Source organism: Loxodonta africana, unplaced genomic scaffold, assembly GCF_030014295.1.
Source record: "Loxodonta africana isolate mLoxAfr1 unplaced genomic scaffold, mLoxAfr1.hap2 scaffold_100, whole genome shotgun sequence".
In the NCBI taxonomy this organism is placed as follows: domain Eukaryota; kingdom Metazoa; phylum Chordata; class Mammalia; order Proboscidea; family Elephantidae; genus Loxodonta; species Loxodonta africana.
This window is the reverse complement of record NW_026974869.1, coordinates 277,771-285,596: the sequence shown is the minus strand read 5'-3', so window position 1 is coordinate 285,596 and position 7,826 is coordinate 277,771. Positions and strand designations below refer to the sequence as shown.

The window sequence follows — 7,826 nt, the reverse complement described above, 5'->3', positions numbered from 1 at the left end:
GATGAAAGTTTTCATTGCTTATTTTTGACACATCATCAGGAAAAACTAACTGCTAGAAAAGGACATCTTTTTTGGTAAAGTAGAGGGTCAGTGAAAACAAGGGAAGCCCTCAATAAGATGGATTGTCACAATAGCCAAAAAAAGGTCTTAAATATATCAAAGACTGGACGGTGACTTGTTCCATTATACATAGGGTTGCCATGAGTTGGAGCCAACTCGAAGGCAACTAACAACAACAACCGTAGACTCTGCCCTCTCTCTATTTCATATTACTCTAAGCCATGCAGAACTAGACTAGACAGGTGTAAGGGAGTCTAAAGAAATCTCTCTCCTCACCACTTTAGTTGCTTAGTAGAGATTAGATGACAGTTTAATGGGTCACTGTGAATGGATTTCAGTCTTTTAGGAGAATGGGCAAAATGACCTTGGAAGTCCATGCTAGTTTGACTAATTCTGACTCTGTACATTCATTCCAGAGTTGAAAGACAAAGTTGAAGATATTTTCACAGATGGAAATCCATATCAATTACAGTTCTTTGTATAGTTTCACATTCCCTGTCAAACTATAGAACCTGCCATGACAAGCACTATAGTAGTCAGATGTTTAGTCAAAATCAGTTTAGTCACATGGACACAGACAGCTTTCTTAAATTATTTTTCTCCCACTACACATGCTGCTCACAGTGACTGTACCCTCTTGAACCAATTCAGAAGCTGAACACAATTTATTTTCCCTTTTATTTAAACAGCACAGTTGAACATAGGTGAATAAATGTGGTCCTATATAGGAATGTTTCTGAACTGAATTTATTTTGTTTTTAAAAGTAATTCTTCAAACATTTGCATTTTATTATTTTTAATAGGTGACTTGTAATATACTCAAAATGGATGTCAACATAAATGTGCCTTGACACTTCTGCTGTAAAACAATAATCTAAGAATAAGAAACCTGAACCAGGATTCAGGAGGATTAGTTTCTTCTTTTACCTTGGCAGTCAATTTCCTGATTCCCTGTCTTAGTTTTCCTGGTTATACAATGTGAATTTTGATAACTGTGTCATTCCCATTACATAGGGCTAGTGTTTGACTCAATTTAAAAGGCTGCAGAAAAAGGCTCGGTGTATAAACTACTTCTGTGTATAAATAATTCAAGACATGAAATTATTTCCTCATTAACATATTAGTCTAATTCCATGATTAGAGAATCAACTGCTATGAGGAAGTACTTAACAATGTACTCAGTATGAAGGAACCATGTCTGTCTCTTCCTGTATACCTGAGTACAACACTTAAAAATTATAAGCCACATAAAGAGTGGCTTGATAAAGAGACACAAAATATTATAGTGAAGAATTAAAAAGTCAGACAGTTACATACATCTCATGGATTGAATTGTGTTTCCCAAAACATGTGTATCAATTTGGATAGATCATGATTCCCAGTATTGTGTTATTTTCCTCCATTTCGTCATCTGATGTGATTTTCCTATGTGTTGTAAATCCTGTCCCTATGACGTTAATGAGATGGGGTTAAGGGCAGTTATGTTAACGAGGCAAGACTCAATCTACAAGATTAGATTGTGTCTTGAGCCATCCTCTTTTGAGATAGAAAAGACAGAGGTGAGCAGAGAGACTTGGGGGTCTCATACCACCAAGAAAGCAATGCCAGAGGCACAGCACATCTTTGGACCTGTGGTTCCTGCACAGAGAAGCTCCTAGACCACAGGAAGATTGATGTCAAGGACCTTTGCCCAGAACCCAAGGACAGAGAAAGCCTCCCCTTAGAGCTGGAACCCTGAATTTGGCCTTCTAGCCTCCCCGATTGTGAGAGAATAAATTTCTCTTTGTTAAAGCCTCCCATTTTTGGTATTTCTGTTATAGTAGCAACAGATAACTAAGAATTTGGTACCAAGAGTGGGGTACTGCTCTAAGAGATACCTAAAATGTGGAAGCAGTTTTGAAACAGTGAATGTATAGAGGATTCAGAGGGAAATGAAGAGAGCTGTTACACTGGAGATGGCACAGATGGCAAGAAGCAGCGGCAGAGAACCAGCAGTGGCAGAACAAGGAGACCAGCATGAGATGACACTGGAGCCCACCCACAGAGTGAGAGAGCTGAGGGCCTTTGGCAGTAGGCTTCTTGGCAGAGTGGGGTGCCTCCAGATACTTATCAGTGGAGCTACAGAGCTTTGGAAAACTTTCCCCAGCAGGGCAGATGTGGGTTGTGAGGCCCTAGGGGCTGAGAGGACAAGAAACCAGGAGGCAGAAGCTGAAAAGACGAGGAACACAGGAAAACAAGCTGCGTCAGTCTCAAAGGGTATGGCCAAAACCTCTGGGGTCTCAAAGGGTGGAGCCATGGCCCCTGGTATTTCTAAGAGTGGAGTCACCACTCAGATGGACTAGGAGAATGGTGTGCCTAAAGCTGAAGGAGCAGAGTTGCTATCCCAGTGGGTCTGGAAGGTAGAACAGAGGCCCAGGGCCGAGGGACCTCCACTCAGAATCCAGAAATCATGGCCATTAGCTAGACCTGGAAAGCAGGGCCTTTGTGTAAATGGTCTCAGAGAATGGAGGATTATTTTCAAAGCCTTAAGGGCAAATGTAATGTGTTCTGGTGACTTGCATGGTGCCTGTTATCCCTTCTTTCCTTCCAATTTCTTCCATTTGTAATGGAAATATTTAGTTTGTGCCTGTTCCACCATTGTACTTTGGAAGCAGATAACTTCTATTCTAGATTTCGCAGATGAGAAAGAGTTTTTGCATTTGGGACTTGGAGTTGCTTAAGACTTTTGCTATGATACGATGGGGTGAATGTGGTTTACACATGGCGAGAACATGAAGTTTTTGGGGCCAAAGTGTGGAATATCACGGATTGAATTGAATGTGTATTAATTTGGCTAGGCCATGATTCCCAGTATTGTGTGATTGTCCATCATTTTGTCATCTAATGTGATTTTCCTATGTGTTTTAAATCCTATCTCTAGGATATGAATGAGGTGGGATTAGTGGCAGTTGTGTTAATGAGGCAGGATTTAATCTACAAGATTGGATTGTGTCTTGAGACAATCTCTTTTGAGATAGAAAAGAAAGAAGTGAGCAGAGAGACCTGGGAAACTCATACCACCAAGAAAGCAATGCCAGGAGCAGAGTGCATTCTTTGGACCTGAGGTTCCTGCACAGAGAAGCTCCTAGACTACGGGAAGATTGATGACAAGGAGCTTCCTCCAGAACCCACAGAGAAAGAAAGCCTTACCTTAGAGTTGGCACTCAGAATTTGGACTTCTATCCTCCTAGACTGGCGGAGAATAAATTTCTCTTTGTTATTTTTAAGGCCATCCACTTGTGGTATTTCTCTTATAGCAGCACTAGATAACTAAGATAACCCTATAGGACAGAGCAGAACTGTCCCATAGAGTTTTCGAGGAGCACCTAACGGATTCGAACTGCCGACCCTTTGGTTAGCAGCCATAGCACTTAACCACTACGCCACCAGGGTTTCCATAACTAAGATAGCAGCTGTTTATACAATGCCAAACGCCTGGAAACTTCCCACTAAGCTAATTTATTATCAAAATATCCAGATTCTAATATCTTTTCATTTATTCTTAAGTGGTCAACTCATTTTTTTCTCTTGTCATGTGATTTTTCTTCTTGTAGACTTAGGGAAGAATTTAAAAATTAAAGATGGATTCTTATAAAAGTTCTCCTCTGATGTTCAGTTAGGTAACTGGAAATAATTGGGTGGTTGGCAAGTTCTGCTAATCATGATGAAATACTCCTGAGGTCTCATTAGCTACAGCTAAGAAACTTCAGAGAAGTTGCCTGCAAATAGGATATGTAGTAACACTTTTAAGCCTCAAGAGAAAGGAATTATTCAAAGGTGCCATTTATAAATCAGCAAAGAGATTTATTGTAGCTGAGCTATTGGCACTTTAAATCTTACAACTTCACTTATTTCTTATTTCTGTCTGGGTGATTTAACAGTGGCTTGGGGCCCTGGGCATGAAGCTGTGTCAGATAAGTTCATAGGTGAGAATTTTTTTTTTTTTTTGAGAAAAGAATATAATTATAGAATCTCAGATTTAAATGGACCTTAAAACTGTATGGTCACCTTCCACCCCACCTCCCACAACCAAATAACATTTCAAATTATTTTCCTTTCTTTCAATGGACATATATTTAAATTATTTAGAATCAAATTAGATGTCCAAATTCAGATGCAAATTGTCCCACTTAAATGACAAAAAGGTTTTTCCTATGACATTACACAATTCTTAAAAAAAAATCCCTTTTAAAAGTTATACACCATTCCATGAAATGCAAAATACTTGGCTTCACCATTTTTCTAATGCTGGACATGCCATGCAGTTTATTTTTTATTGGTTTATTAATAATAATTGTGTTGAACACATTTGTACATAACAATTTTTCTTTTCAAAATATTTTCAGGGAAAAATATTATTGCACTAAAGGAAAAAGACAAAGTGATTTCTATTTCTTCATAGCTATTGTTAAACCACTTTTTATAAATAATGCCTTATTTTTCCTTTATGTACATCGTACTCTTTTGGGGGAGTCCACCTCACAATAAAGGAATTGAAAAGGAGCTGCTGCACTGTGTTTTCACATAGGTGTAAGATTTTCATCTTGGCTAATTAAAAAATAAAAGCCCTTTATCTAATTACTTTTGAAAAGAAAATACATAATTTTTACAGAATAAATTTTCCTTTATATTTTCTCTGGGAATTTTATGCTTCCAAATATGGGATGATTATCCTGACTTTATAAATAATGCAAAATCTTGTAACTAAGAGTGACGGATGATGGACCTGCTGGGCAGGATGGAAGAAGAAGGCATAAGAATTCATATAGCAGGAGCACAAAAGACATAGGAGGATCATTCATCTCATGGATGGATGAGCCATTGCTCTTTGCTAATGAAGTGCTAGGGAGAGGTATCACTAAAGCAGTAACAAGGACTTTTTTCATGATTTTATGTAGTCAAACATATATTAACGTACATAATGAGAGTCTAAAAAATATTTATTGAATGAGTGAACATGTAATAAGTAAATTTTATAGGCTTGCATGTATATATATTACATATATATGCATGTATTCACATACATTCAACATTTTATTTATCTTACCAAAAGTATATGTCTCTCTCTTCTCCAAGTGGGGTTTGGTCGTTTGTTTTCTCTGATTTTATTAAGGCTGTAAATTTACTGAGTGGAACTAAGTTAAATTACATTGCAATATAATTTTATAAAAGAGACAACATTAATGAGCCAAAATTAAAATTATCTTGACAGTCAATGATCTGGTAATATGCTGTTTCCTAGAGCCAATTAATGTTTTCAACTCACCCTACAAATTTGCTGGAAACATTAAACTGTATTGCAACTTCCTTCCAAAAGTATATTTTTCTCATAAAGTAGAGAGTAGTAATAAACAGAGTGGAAGGACCAGAGCACTTGGGTTCCTAGGTTTATGGACTGGCAAAGCATGTGTATTCTTCCACAGGGTTGTATAGAAAGTGTGCCAATTCACCAAGCGTTCATCATTTGGTAAGTGCCAGACACTGCAGACATTCTTCCAGATACTTTAGTAGGCACAGCAAGGAAACAGACATGAAGAGCATATGTTTTGTGGTGGGTGTTTCCAACTGGTTACAAAATTCCCTAATCTGTCTCCTTATCGTACATTTTTCTTGACCAGGAGACAATGTCTTTCATTCTGCAGTTAGAACTGGGGCTCAAATGCAAATTCTCCTGGAAGAAGGAATAACTCTTATCTGTGTGCAGTACTTAGAAGCTCCCAAGATACATTTCACAGTTACAATTACTAAGCTCCCAGGTGCAGAGGAGGGCTCAGAAGCGTAGGGAAAGGACTTAGCAAAGCCATATGGAGGCAGAAGCAGGATGAGAATCCAGTTCCCCTCATGTATATTGCTGAGTATTTTCTTAGTAAATTACACATCAGTTGTTGCCCTACAGAAGGTGCTTTATAGTTGATTAGGTGTCTCTGAAAATAAGGAGAAAGCACATGGAGGAAGCAGAAAAGAATAATTGAACCAGTTACCATGGTGAAGGGTGCTAAGGACAAGCTGCATAATTATGGCAACTACCCTATTTGTATATTGTGAAATTCAAACTATAACCTTTTCATCATTAATTAGGTATCTTTCTTTATCTTTTTGCAGGTAATTCAGGTCTCAGAAAGACATCATTCCCTTAATGGATCATCTCATGCCTCCCAACAATGTGACTGAATTTATTCTCCTGGGACTCACACAGAATCCACACTTGCAGAAAATACTTTTCATTGTCTTTTTGTGCATTTTCTTATTTACTGTGCTGGCCAATCTGCTTATTGTCTTCACCATCTTCTTCAGCCCCACACTTTCGGCTCCCATGTACTTCTTTCTCACCTACTTGTCCTTTATAGATGCCTCTTACACCTCTGTCACCACCCCCAAAATGATCATTGACCTGCTCTACCAGAGAAGAACCATCTCATTGGGCAGCTGCCTGACTCAGCTCTTTGTGGAACAATTCCTGGGAGGGTCAGAGATCATCCTCCTCATTGTCATGGCCTACGACTGCTACGTAGCCATCTGCAGGCCCCTGTACTTCACTACCATCATGCGACAGAGACTCTGCCACCTCCTGGTGGTTGTGGCCTGGATTGGGTGATCCTTCATGCCACAGTGCAGATTCTCTTCGTGATCAACTTGCCTTTCTGTGGCCTCAATACCATTGACCATTTCATGTCTGACCTCTTCCCACTGCTGAAACTTGCCTGCAGAGACACCTATATACTTGGAATGGTGGTGGCTGCCAACAGTGGGGCCATGTGCTTGCTCATTTTTTCCATGTTAGTCATCTCCTACATAGTCATCCTGTGCTCCCTGAAATCCCATGGCTCTGAAGGGCGGAGCAAAGCCCTCTCCACCTGTGGCTCCCATTTTACTGTAGTTGTACTTTTCTTTGTGCCCTGTATATTCACTTACATGTGTCCCATGGCCACCTATCCAGTGGACAAGTTGGTGACTGTCTTTTTTGCAATCCTCACCCCCGTGTTAAACCGTATCATTTACACAGTGAGAAACACAGAGGTAAAAAATGCCATGAGAAGCTTTTTGAAGACAAGGGTAGCTTAGGCTATTCATTATGCCAGAAAGTGATGATGTAAATAGATTAAAAAAAAAAATTTTTTTTTTTTTTTTTTTTTTTAGGAAGGATCATATCTGTGGTAAACTGTGAAAGAGGATTTTCAAGTTTTGCAGATCACTGATCAAAACAAGACCCAGAAACTAACATTTATTGAGCATTTGATGGTGGTTAGGCCCTTGGATACGTGCTTTTGATAGTTTTTCATGTACTTTATTGAGGCTCCAATGCTCATTGTGCATACATTCAGGATATACATCAGAGAAAGGACTGCAAGTCCCTTGTTTTGTGATTCTAGAGTACACTTTGCTCCAGTCTCACTACTATTTTATGAAATTCTTCAATCGTATGGTACTTGGGTGAAATTGGATTTTCCAGAGCACCTTGGTCTCAGGAATTCTTCTTTTTTTTTTTCTTGTATATTTGGTTTTGCCTGCAGTAAGCAAAAAAGAGAAAAGAAGATCCTGGATGTATGGGGGGGGGGGGAGGAGGATAGACAGCTGGGAATGAAAGAACCACTGCTGATTTTTTCTTGTTGTGGTTCACCACGAATCTACCAAGAGAAACAAGAGGCGCTAATAGAAGAAACAATTTATATCATGTTTCTAATTTTTTTCAGCACAAAATATAAGCCAGACATTTTGAATTTATCTTT

General features: G+C 38.8%; 1 pseudogene; it reads left to right on the top strand.

Moving 5' to 3' along the window:
• The first annotated feature begins 5,181 nt into the window (after positions 1–5,181).
• On the top strand, positions 5,182–7,161 carry LOC100655615 (olfactory receptor 4C3D-like; annotated as a pseudogene).
• Positions 7,162–7,826: the final 665 nt, after the last annotated feature.